This window comes from Asparagus officinalis, chromosome 9, assembly GCF_001876935.1.
Source record: "Asparagus officinalis chromosome 9, Aspof.V1, whole genome shotgun sequence".
In the NCBI taxonomy this organism is placed as follows: Eukaryota; Viridiplantae; Streptophyta; class Magnoliopsida; order Asparagales; family Asparagaceae; genus Asparagus; species Asparagus officinalis.
Genome location: NC_033802.1, coordinates 15,028,641 through 15,042,379, shown reverse-complemented (window position 1 = coordinate 15,042,379; position 13,739 = coordinate 15,028,641).

Genomic DNA, 13,739 nt, shown 5'->3' with positions numbered 1-13,739 from the left:
GAGTCGTTTCCAGTTGTACGTCGATATCAGGTTCCTAGCAAGGCCAGATGGTACAGAAAGGATGGAGGAGCTCACGAGTTTTCCTCAACTGAAGTTCTAACTTGAATAGGACTTCAAGTTCCTAAAGGGGGACCCATGATACGAGTGTATCTTCTCTTTGGAACTTAGTGATCCTCATGGGAGCTTGAGGATAGAACGAGACGACAAATTAAAGAATCAAAGCGTCCAGTTTTTAGCCCGTGAGTCGACTCATACATGTACATGAGTCAACTCATCAGGTTGAGTCGACTTATGCCTGTCATGATCGACTCACGAAACCCAGCCGTTTTGTCAGAAGTTTCTAACCAGTCGACTCATGCCTGTCATGAGTCGACTCATGTGCACATGAGTCGACTCATCGATGGTTTCCTGGTTCGTTTGGGTTTTTGTTTACACGAATTCCTATGGAGTTTGGGCTTGGTTATTTACCACTTTGTCATCCACGTTGTTACACATATATAAGGGATTATTTTAGGGTTTCTAATCAATCAGATATAATCAAAGAGAGATTCTAATCAAGAGAGATTAAGGTTTAGAGAGAATTGAGAGTTTGTTCTCGATTCTAGTGAGATTGTGAGAGAGGGATTGTAATCTTTTTATACTCATAATTTAGAGAGGGTATTTTCCTTCGCCACATACTGAATTATTTTTGTGTTTCTGTCATCATCTTCTCAACTCACTTTTGATAATTCCGCGATCAAAGGTGCTCGCACGACGACTCGTATCAAGGTTTACCTTAGACTGTAACCTTGTGTGAAACCAGAGATGTCACACTAACATACACCTACTTTTTCTGGTGTACAGTAGACTTAGAGGAAGGACAGGTCCAGCTTGGAGACAAGCCAGAGCTAAAGTATTCTCAGCAGGAGTGCCTAGCGGACGGAGCAGAAGAAGAAATCGAAGGTTAGTTACTCCTTTCAGTTTATTTTTGTAACACTTTCATTTCCTTTTGATCTGTGTATTTTTATATCTCTCTTGTATTCAGTTGGATAGTTTTGTAATAAGAGCATTTTTTACCTGAATATTATGTCTTGGATGATATTCATTTGTGATATGTATTATTTTATTCTGTGATGTTTATTATATTTTTACTACTGTAATCGGGGACATGTGCCTTTGTATTTATGTCTTGACACTTAGCGTATTAGGTTGAGGAGGAATGTTTATTTTTATTTATTCTCCTTAATTTAATACGTCGCAGACTTGTTCACGTTCCAATTCCCAGGTATTTTAGGAAGCAGAGCGTGACAATGGATATCTTTTTATATTCTGAATCTTTTTTACTTTCTATTATCAGCTATTATATGTATTATTTTTGCTTTACAGATTACTATATGATAATGTGCATCACTATTATTTTAATTCTGAGGATGGAATTTGTTTTAAGGGGGTAGGATGTAATGATCATGAATTTTTGCTACTAGTTAAACTAATTTTCTAGTATTTTAAAATATTTAATTATAATTTTTAAAAGAATATTTGTATTTTCCCCAAATTTTTAGAAATTTCTACGATTTAAAAGTCCAAATCTTATATTTATTTAAATGATTTTAATAGTTATAAATTAATTTCGTGATGTGAAAATTTCTAGAATTAATCTGTTGTGTTATCGATACTATTATGTATCATTTTAAATAATACATTGTATTATTGTTACTATTATGTTTTATTTCGTGTATTACTAATTATGTATTATTTGTGTAATTTGTTGTATTATTTCTACTATTACGTATCAAATATCCTATTAGCACAACTGGTACATTTTATCTCCTTCTCTCTCCTCGACCTGATCCCAACCCCTCGCTCCTTTGTCTCCGTCAGCCATCACCGACGCACACCCTAACCCCCTTTTCGCCAGCTCCTCCTTCCGCCAGCCGCCACCCTCATGCGATCCTTCCGCATCTCCTCTCTTAATTACCTCAAAATCTACCCAGGCGCCACCTGCAGACGCGAGCTCCCCGCCGTTGCCGCTCGCCCCTCCTCCGATCCCCGCTTCCAGCGCGCTTCCTCCGACCCCAGCGCCGCCCTCATCCCTGCAATAGCACCTCCCCCGTCGGCCAGCCCTCACCCAACATCATTGTCCAACCTCCATCACTGCCTGCACCACCTCCTTACGTCAGCCACTGTCGACCGCTGCCACCTCCCTCAGCCCTCACCCAAACACCGCAACGCACCACCACCCTCGTCGTTCAGCCCCTCCCCAAATCTGACGACGTCCGATACTAGCTCTGCCGCCTCTTAGATCTGAACCACCGCTGCTCCCCCGCTGCTCCGTTCACACCCACGAACCCGAGGTAAGATCCCTCTTACTCATTGACTCGTCTTTACAATTTTTAGATCCGTTGTGAATTAATTAATTGCATAAATTAGATTGCGGTATATTATTATATGCGTGAGATTAATGATGAATGATATTTAATATTGCTATAGTTATAGTTGCGAAATGATGATCATGATATGTATTTTAAGCCCGTTTATGATGAATGGATACGTTGAAATTAAAGTATGGTTTTAAAGGATTAGAAATAAATTAAAAGAACTTATTTTGTAAATGGATTATTTTGAATAAATAAATTATGATTTTTAAAGACTAGTTTGAATTATTATGATGAGAAACATTTTAAAAGAATTTATTTTCAGAAAGGAATAATTCTAAAAAGAAATTAATTTTGAAAAAGGGTTTATTTTGAATTGTCGTAGTAATAAATATTTTAAAGGAATTTATCTTAAAAAAAGACTATTTTGAATAATAATTATGATAAATATTTTAGAATAAGGGATTATTTTAAGTTATTATAATAATAAAATTTAAAAAAAGAATTTATTTTTAGAAAATTATTATTTTAGATTGAAAAAATAATGAGAAATGATTTAAAATAAATTATTTGGAAAAGGATTATTTTCTAAGTTATATGGATATTGTTTATGAGTTATAATTCTTAGATTTAATTACGTGAGATGTCTTATCATCGTTGTACATGATTGGTTGTTTCATTTATTATTTCTTATTATGATTAATAACCTTAGTAGTTCATGACTTAGTGGCCTCGTGCGTCATAAACAGACCTCGTGACATGTGTGGTTGTGTTGACTAAAATTAGGTGGTGAACCAGAGTTTTAATAGGGATTGATTGTTGACTTAGAAAATACAAAAGATTTGGGATGGGGAAGTTATGGTTCATATGATCGGATAAGACTGTTGATGTATCTTCCACACTCGCACCAGTGAACCGTTTCGCACTGGGGTTAGTTTGTTGGGCCAATGTATCGTTTTGCACTTGGTCAGTGAAATCGTTTCATCACCCGAGTTTTTCTTGAGTTCGAATCAGACCAAAATCGGATTGCTTGTAGTACTCTCACCAAACCGTTTCACGGGTTTGGATGCACGTAGGGGATTTGTGAACAGTCAGTTATCCAGTGATATGAATGTTGACTTATTTGAGATGTGGACCAGTGAGTTTTAGGATGGCTAGTACTCGACCCAGTTACAGTGAGCAGTTAGCCTTATGATTATCATGTTTTAGTAGTGTTTTCGCATGTTGATTTTATTGGATTTCTAGTTGCACGTTCTTTTGTTATTTTTGTTATCGTATCGTTTTCCGTTTGAGTTTTTGTTCGCTCTATTTATTTTGTGGGATCTTACCGTGTGCCATGCACGCTGACATACACCTACTTTCTCTGGTGTACGTCAGACTTAGAGGAATGATAGGTCCATCTTGGAGACAAGCCAGAGCCAGAGTATTCTCAGCAGCAGTGCCTAGCGGATGGAGCAGAAGAAGAAATTGAAGCTTAGTTATTCCTTTCAGTTTATTTTTGTAGCACTTTCATTTCCTTTTGATCAGTGAATTTTTATATCTCTCCAGTATTCAGTTGGATAGTTTTGTAATAAGGGCGTGTTTGACCCGAATATTATATTTTGGATGATATTCATTTGTGATATGTATTATTTTATTCTGTGATATTTATTATATTCTCGCTACTATGATCGGGGACATGTGTCTTTGTATTTATTTATTGACACTTACGTATTAGGTTGAGGAGAAATGTTTATTTTTATTTATTCTTCTTAATCTAATACGTCGCGAGCTTGTTCACGTTCTGATTCCCGGGTATTTTGGGAAGCGGGGCGTGACAATGGATGTTTTTTTATATTCAGAATCTTTAGATGTTTGTCAAAATCATGATCTGACTTATAATTAGACATTTCATCGAATTGAGATTCAAGGTCGGATAGGACATTGATAGCAAGGGATTTTCCTTTATCCATATCTTTTAACTTAGTTAATTCTTCATTAAGATCATTCATTTGTTCACCAAGTCTAAAGGGTTTATTATTTCCTAATTTGATATTGTTGGTGAAAGTCTGAGGAGAAAAAGGTGGTATAATTATTGGGTGAGTCAGAGGTCTCTTTATGTCAAGAATCATATCTTCAATTTTATTTGTTTGTTTCCCTATCGTCTGAAGGTGAATATTAGCAAAATTATTTTGTTCAGTCACAAGGGCTATATTGTCTTGTCTGGCTATGTTACTACTAGATTCAAGAATTGTGATGGGGGTAGCTTTAACATTTTCTTTTCCTACCTTTATTGGTTCAAAGGGTGGATTTAAAGATTCTATTTCTTTATCTTTATTTGTTTTTCATGTATTGGATATCATTTTTAAAGCGAGTGCGTTATTTTTAATTGATAAGCATTTAAGAGAGTGTTTTAGATCTTCTAAGTATATAGCTTCATACCATAAGAAAAAGGTATATTTTGCTTGATAGTTCGCATGAAGTCATAGTATAAGGTTCTAATGGATGATCTAAAATCTTCTTCGTATGTTTGGAAAAACCACTCCTTTTTGTCTCTATTTTTTCCGAGTTAAAATCTTGCCTTAGGAATTCTTTATCGATCTCCAAGGATGGTTCATTATTGAAATCTTCAATAACAGTTATACTTTTTTACTTAAGATTGTATTTAATCTCTTTAGGTTTTTCTTTGTTATTAGAAAGATGTAATTTTTTAGAGTTTACAGTTCTGACATATAGAATTTTTATATCTGAGGGAAGATAGCTTAGAAACATAGGTATCTTAAGAAAGACTTTAAAAACTTAACCTATTAACAACAAAGGATAAACACACGGACAATAGAGCCCTAGGCACACTTAGTTAATGGGCGAAAACCGTGTAAACTGTAACCACTAATTAAGGAAATAAAGACTTAAGAAAGAGACAAAGAAAACAAGCTAGATATTAAGCAAATAGTAGCAACTTATATATATATATATATATGTGTGTGTGTGTGTGTGTGTGTGTGTGTGTGTGTGTGTGTGTGTGTGTGTGTGTGTTTGTGTGTGTGTGTGTGTGTGTGTGTGTGTGTACTATGACACCCAAGGGTTCACGCAAGGCTGTAGTCCAAGGTGAAACTCGGATTGTCAAACCTGTCAAGCACCAACACCATGCTACGACACGTTTCACCATCACAATTACTATCTCTCTAGTAGAGTCAATAAAAGGTAAATGTACAAAACGGGCAAATAATAATAATAGTACAGGATTAGATATGCATAGAAAAATATAAGAATAATCAATAAATGAGCTCAACTAAAATAGAATGAAAATATCTCTGAGTTTGAAATAAATCTCAACACGATGAGTCAAATGTAATCTCATTAAGGCACTTAGCCTCTACAAAATAAAATACAAGTCTAGAGTCTAAAAATAAATAACCAAATGTGGAGTTCTGAGATAACTACAAATATAATAATATCTAGATAGAATCTAAGATGTAATCCCATCAACTTGCAACTCTCAGTGCGCCAGACTCACTGCCTGAAAGGGGGGAAACAACGAGCGTCAAAGTACTAGCAAGATTATCTCCACCGCTCCCAAGGGGAAGGGGTAGGAGTATATAAGAAAATAGAGTTAGTACATATCAGTATAAAATTATTTATATAACTCTAAATGGAGATTGATATTTAGAAATCCACAACACGAGAATTAGTACGTCGAGCAAAATAATCTAAATAAGGAAACCCTTATATATATACCATGTCTCAAATTGTGAATCCCTAAATGCCAAATTCCAACTCTATGAAAGAAAACAACACTCTTCCAAACCTCAACCATTTAGAAACAATGTCACATCTCGAAGTACTCTCGAGTAGTGGCGTAATAATAAGAGAATATCACCCAACTCATAATCACCATGGGCCATATCATGTATGCCATATATCAAAGGATGTACCCTACTCATGGGTAATCTAATATGGGAGCAAAACTACAACTGTAAATATATATATATATATATATATATATATATATATATCATCTTCACTTGCAAATAGTGATACTTTTGTAAGGTTCTTACTCAATCGCTCTGCGGAAATAGGTTTTATCTCCCTATTCCGGCTACATGAACTAACGATACTTTTGTAAGATTTGTACATTTACATATGGGTTCAACTTCCTTACTCAATCGTTCTATGATAATATGTTTTATCTCTATATTTCCGGATATGCTTCCAGATGATCGTACAATGGTGAATAGGCACATCAGCCCAACCCGAAAAACAAACCGATCATCTTCGAGTATTTGGTATTGTCGAGGTCTCATTATGGGAAAACAACCAAATACTCCTAGTGTGGTACAACCGATATCTCATTATGGGATAAACAACCACACTGAGCATCCATAACTGATAAACAAAACTTTTTCATAGGTTAATTCGTTATCATCAACCCAACGTGTATCAACTATCTCAACAATACATGTCAAATCACATGAACCGAGTGTACATGCACATATCTTGGTGTGCGTGTCCATATCTGGTGTTCACTAACATCTCAGGTGTTAAACAACTCCTAAACCTCATCATACAATATTACAAGGTTGAGAAGCTCTCTCGAAAACATCAACGTGGGTCAAAAACATACACAGGCTAACTGCCAGACTGGCGGTCGACCGCATACATGCGAGAACGGCAAACCAGAAGCTTCTCAGGCCTCTGTCTGGCATGCGATCGACCGCCGCATAGGCGCGGTCGATCGAACCCGGATTTTTCAGAAATCGTGCAGGTTTTTGCACAGTTGTGTTCGTGTCGTTTTCCTGTGATTTAAACTTGTTTAATACAATATAAAACTTGCATAAAACATTAAAAACAGTAGATTAACATATCTGGGAACATTTCAACATATAAAATATGATTATTTGCATAATAAATCATATTTAAACCCTCAATCATGCAGGAAACCTCAAAACGAAAAACAAATCATCTAAATTCAAATAAACAATGTTATTAATCATTTTTAGATCTTAAAACACTTCTGTAAATTCGTTCTTAATCTCTTTAACATGAAAAGACCTAGTATTTATACATATAATATAAAAGATCTGCTTTTTATACATAAATTAATCAATTAGGTTCTATAAAACTTATTAAAATTTCTATAAAAACGTTTTAAAATAGGGAGAATGATTAGCAGAGATGAAACTCGTCTGAGACTTGATCTAAATCATGAGAGATGAAGTTTCAAAGGCGATCTCCAAGTTGTAAACCCAAACAATCTGAAATGTCGCTCAAAAGCCTTCAAATCATTCTCAAAAATCAAATTAGGGTTTATGGGGGAGTTTGGTAATTGCTAGGGTTTCCAAATACTAAAAAACTTGTGAACAATTGATAAATATATATTAGGGAAAACAAACATGGGCCTTCAAAACCTGAAACCAAGTCAAAACAGGAAAAAAACGTGCAGGTATCACGGTCGACCGGACTACGGTCAACCACGACGGTCGACCGGACTGTAATTTTCTAGCTCCTTTTCGATTCGCCTTTGTGCATGTTTTCGATTCGCCTCTTTCTCATCTACTGACTTGTTTATACGCAAAACACTTGTTAGTGTACTCATACACCATGAAATAATATTTATCATAATAAATATCTACTTATTATAACTAATCACACATTATTTATATTATCACAAATTTTTGAGGTTTTACATATACATATATGTATGTATGTATATATGTGTGTGTGTGTGTGTGTGTGTGTGTGTGTGTGTGTGTGTACATACATACATACATATATATGTATGTATACACATATATATATGTATGTATGTATACACACATATACATGTATGTATACATACACACACAAAGATATATATATATATATATATATAGGGAGAGGTTCTAATAAAAACCTAGAGAACTAAAAACCAATCCTAGCCCTACATTCTATTCATCCAATGGTCAAGATTGAAAATGGCAGAATTAAAATTAATTGAACATCAGCTGACAAAATACCAATAAAAGGGGTAATTTAGGAAAAGCAATTTCAATTTTTTACGCTGTAATTAATTACAAGAAGTTGTCGAACACTACTTTCGACGAAAAAACGTTTCAGTTTAACTACATTTTGAATACAGTTTCATCTTCTCTTTACCCCAAGAACTAAACTATTCACATTCCGTCAATTTCTCAACACTTAGGTTACTTTCAACATCTAATTACAAATCGAACGAAGGCGACCAGCAAGACTTCGACTATGGAGATGAAGAAAAACAACACAGAGACTCCAAAACCCTCGTCTTCAAGAACGGGTAAAACGATTCAAACCCTCGTATTAAAAATGTAATTTTTTTATCAAAGTTTGAAAATTTTTCATAGATTCAGTGGGGAAAGGTTCGTAATTTAGACATGAATCACTTGCATGTTGTTGAATACTTTTTTATTTTATTTTTTTAGCTTTCCCATAATATGTTACCGATGCATGTTCTAGTTTAGGGTTTTTATTTTTTACATTTGCCTTTATCTGGTTAAAAACAAACTAAGTTTTTCTTAATATTGCAATATGTTTTCATTTGTTCTAAATGGGTAACGATTAATTATGATTGTCTGGATTCTGCAATATGCACTCTACTTTAATCTCCTCGATTCACTTGAGTGAAACGAGATTCACTTCTGGATTCTGCAATATGCACTCTACTTTAATCTCCTCGATTCACTTGAGTGAAACGAGATTCACTGCATTGAATCGAGATTCACTAGAGTGAATCACGATTCATTGGATGTATCTCTATTCACTAAAGTGAATAGCTACTTAGTGGAGTCAATCATTGGATGTATCTCTATTCACTAAAGTGAATAGCTACTTAGTGGAGTCAATTTGTATTCACTCAAACATAGAGAATCTCGATTCAGGAGTCAATTTGTATTCACTCAAACATAGAGAATCTCGATTCACTAATTATATGGTTTATGTATACTAACGGTGAAATTAAACTGTAACGATGATCAATTTTTCCTTGTTGTGTTGAGTGACGAGACACTGAAAGAATGTATGGTATGTCATGGAGTTGGTTTCATATCATAGAATCTGGATTCAATTTGCTGAAGCTCGATACAATTTGTTGAATTTGGATTCACTTTGATAAATCTCAATACATTTGGTTGAATCTTGATTCACTGTAGTTAATGTAGATTCACTTAAGTGAATCTCGATTCACTAAAGTGAATCTAGATTCACTTAAAGTGTATCTCGATTCACTACAGTGAAACACTATTGACTGCAACGATTCAATGGAGTGAATTGATATTCACTCACGTGAATCGCGATTTAGTGCAGTTAAACGATATTCATTTCAGCGAATCGCTATTCACTGAAGTGAATTGCGATATGGATTATAATATCTATATTCAATAATGTGATTAAACCTTCATGCTTGCCATGCATTATGCAAAGTCTGTTATCATTAAAAAATGAAATGTCATCGGTTTAGCAGGTCTACGATCTAGTTCAAGAATAAAAAAAAAGCATGTGTTGAGATGGTTGAGGTATTTACACCTATACCTCAACAGAAGACAACACGGGTTGTGACCATGCAAAGCAGTGACGATGACTTCATCAACCCCCCAAATAATCCTGACAGTGAGGAAACATTAAAGCGTACAAGGGATGAAGACAATGAACAGACCCCAAAAAGAATGAAGAAGAAAAAGGTTGGTGTACTAAAATTTTTTTAATTTTTTTTGTGTATTCAATGATGGATAATTTGATCTAATTATATTATTTTCCTCACTGGAGAAGCTTGTGAAAAAAAGATATGTTAGGTCCAACACTGACGATGACCTCGTGAACCCCCCAAATAATCCTGTAGCTGACGAAACATCAAAGCGTAGTAGGGATGAAGACAATGAACAAATGACAAGAGGAAGGAAAAAGATGAAAAAGGTTAATGTACTAAACATCTTTTTACATTTGTGAACGATTAACTCTGGTTGTCTGGATTCTGCAATATGCACTCTACTTTAAACTCCTCGATTCACTTGAGTGAAACGAGATTCAATGCAGTGAATCGAGATTAACTGCAGTGAATCGAGATTCACTGCAGTGAATCTCGTTTCACTCAAGTGAATCGAGGAAAAGAATGGGTGAGACTAGCTGGACTTGGAGGTCTTTTACAATTTGGATTAAAGAAACTGCCACATATGTTGGGGTACCAGATTCTGCAGTCCTTTGACAGTGAATCCGTTGCGCTTAATCTTCCCAGAGGATCAATCAATATCACAGAGGAAGATGTACATCAAGTGATGGGATTACCTCTAGCAGGAAGCGTATACCAGCTTCCAGTACTGGCAAGTCAGCATTGGTGGATGAATGGAGGGGTCAATTCACAAACAGATTTGGTTGGAAAATTACTCCAGGGGCTGTGTCTGAGAAACTGAAGCACAGTTCTGATGTTAACCTGTTTTTTAAACTGAATTTCTTGGTTCTCTTGCACAACAGCATGATCCAATCGCTTAGCAATCCGTATGTCAACCAACGGATTCTAGTACTTGGTGATAATGTTGATCAGTGCTCTCAATACAATTGGTGTTCTTTATTACTTGACTCAATGATAGATAGCCAACACAAGTGGAAGGTTGACCCGACAAAACAATTCTACACGGGTCCTCTTGCATTCTTGATTGTAAGCCACTTGTATAATATTGATTTATTTTTACATTACTGTAGTTAAAGTAGTTTTACTTGATGATTACTAATTGATGTGCTTTATTTCTTATCTCCGTCTTTCTAGCTGTTCTATGCCGATCGGGTTCTGTTCAAAGGTAGGAGGTTGGTTGAGAGAACAACCCCTACATTTTTAGGATGGACTGACTTCGCCTTGAAGGAAAGACAGTCAGAGGAAATAAGAACAAATTCATTTGGCAAAGGTGCATTTACAGAGAGGGTTGAACTTCCAGATTCATCTCGAATGCAGAGTGCTACTGGAAACTCTCCTAAAAGTGTTGATACAATTAGAAAGGTTAGCAAATTAAGTTGCAATACTTTGTTTATTCAATTTAATCTCGATTAAGTAGGAGTGAATCTCGATTCATTTAAACTGAATGTCGATTAAGATACATTGAATGTAATCTGGATTCACTACTACTGAATCTTGATTCAAATACATTGAATGTAATCTCAAACTATCGAATCTTGTCTATCGCCATGTTAATGATGTAATGGTGACCAATGTCTGTGATATTCAAAATGCAGGATTGTATTGAGAGGGTTCAACGGAGAGCTGCAGAGCTGGAATCTGCAAAAAATAGATTTGATGCTGAGTGTGAGACAATGAGAAAGCTGTTCCCCAATGACAATGAGCTCTTTCAGATTCAACAGAGAGTTTCAAATGTACTTGTGCAGGGGTGGGAACATCGTGTAAGTACCTGTGACGATGAAACAGCTGTGGGAAACATTGTTGATGATACCCCTAATGTGAACACCAAGGTGAGTAGAGATATGCATGGTTCCCCTGTTGTTGATCCAATATCAGGTGAGATACCACAAACACAAGTCTCCCCAAATTTTATTCAAGAAGTTGATAAGATTATAGAGTCTGTTAGCATGAAAAAGGATGACAGACCAGTGAGACGGAAGATCAGCGAAAGTAGTACCCCACAGACTGAAGAACCTAGTTTTTCTCTTGGGCTGACACAAGATGATCAGACTGAATCAGTGGAAATGGTTGATGTTGTTCAGATTGCTAAAGCTTGTGAATCTGAAATCATTGATGAATCTGTACGAAGAACTGATAAACAACCTGAAGATGCTGCTGCAGTAAATGAATGTGAAGGTAAGAAAGTTCAGGTGGCCGAAAATAAGGGACATGCGGGAAGGGGGAAAGAAAAGAGGATGGTAAAGCCTGCAACGTCTCTTCGGTCACCATGGGTGCAGAGGGTATCTCAGATTACTGCTAGGCAAAGTCAGCTGGAAAGCATCATATGGGATTGGGTCCATAGAGAAATAAGGCATTCAGGTGATGATTCCGCTGAAGAAGAGAATTTGTAAGTTCTGAACACTTATTTGATATTTTATTATTAGGTGTGAGACTCGCTATTGTTGCTGTTTTTTCAGTGAAATGGTATTTTGTCCCTTTATTAAATTGAATATTGTTACTGTTTTTCAGTGAAATGGTTTTTAAGTGGAGACAAATTGAATGTTTCTTACCTGCTTTCAAGACTTTCCTTCCTTCTGAGGACATTGAGGCAAATTTAATCAGCATTTGGTCCTATATTTTGAACAGCAGAGAAAAAATGAAGTCCGAAAATTCTCCACTTAGATTCTTCTGCAATGTTAAGACAACCGTACGTATCTTCCTTTATTTTATTTAAAATAACACTTGAGTAACATATTATTTAACCAGTTTTATGTTGTACAGTTTTGCAACATTCATCACACAGATGAGGCCAATGATGAATTGAGATACAGTCGGTTTGCTTCACGGATGGATGAGCAACTTGCTCTGTATCCACATATGAAGTTTAATGAGATTGATATGGTAAAGATTAGAATACAATGTTTTTGTTCTTTAGCCCAATTTTAACTATATCTGTAAAATCTCTGATTAAATTTCACAACAAATAGGTCTTCTTCCCCATAAATGCGTTTGAGCATTTCTACATTGTATGCTATGGGCTAAAGAATCCAAGTATGGAGCTGATTGACAATAGCAAAAACTGCCCAGACTACAAGGAAAAATACCAAGGTCGTCCTGAGGGTTTGGTATGTTTTTTCCACCTTACGTATGTTCTTTAAACATTAACTGGCAAAATACAGTAATAAGTGAATCCAGATTCAATATAGTGAATCTGGAATTCACTAGAGTCAGATAATTCCAGATTAGCTAACTCTAGTGAATCTCGATCACTATAATTAGTGAATCTTGAAACTTTGATCTGTGTTCACATCACGTAATCACGATCCATATTAGCTAACTCTAGAGTCAGATAATTGATCACTAGAGTTAGTGAATCTGGATTCACATCTTACTATGAATCTCGATTCAATATAGCTAGTTAATCTGTGTTCACATCACATAATCACGATCCACTACCTATAGTTAATTCTAATGAATCCAGATTCACTAATATGAATCCAGATTCATTAGAGTAAGTCCAGGTGAACTAACTCTATTAAATTCTAGCGAGCTAGATCCAATGAATCGTGATTCAATGTCATTAATACTGTTTCCATATAAACAACCAAAACAAATTGTATATTACATTAAACATTACTGTATAATAATTTGGATTTATTATGTGACACTGATTAATTTTGATTAAACAGCACCAGAATTTTGTGAGATATTTGGCAGACAAAAAACATCACAAGGCGAGTGAAATAAATACATTAACGCCTGACAGACTTGAGATGGAGTGGAGAACGGCC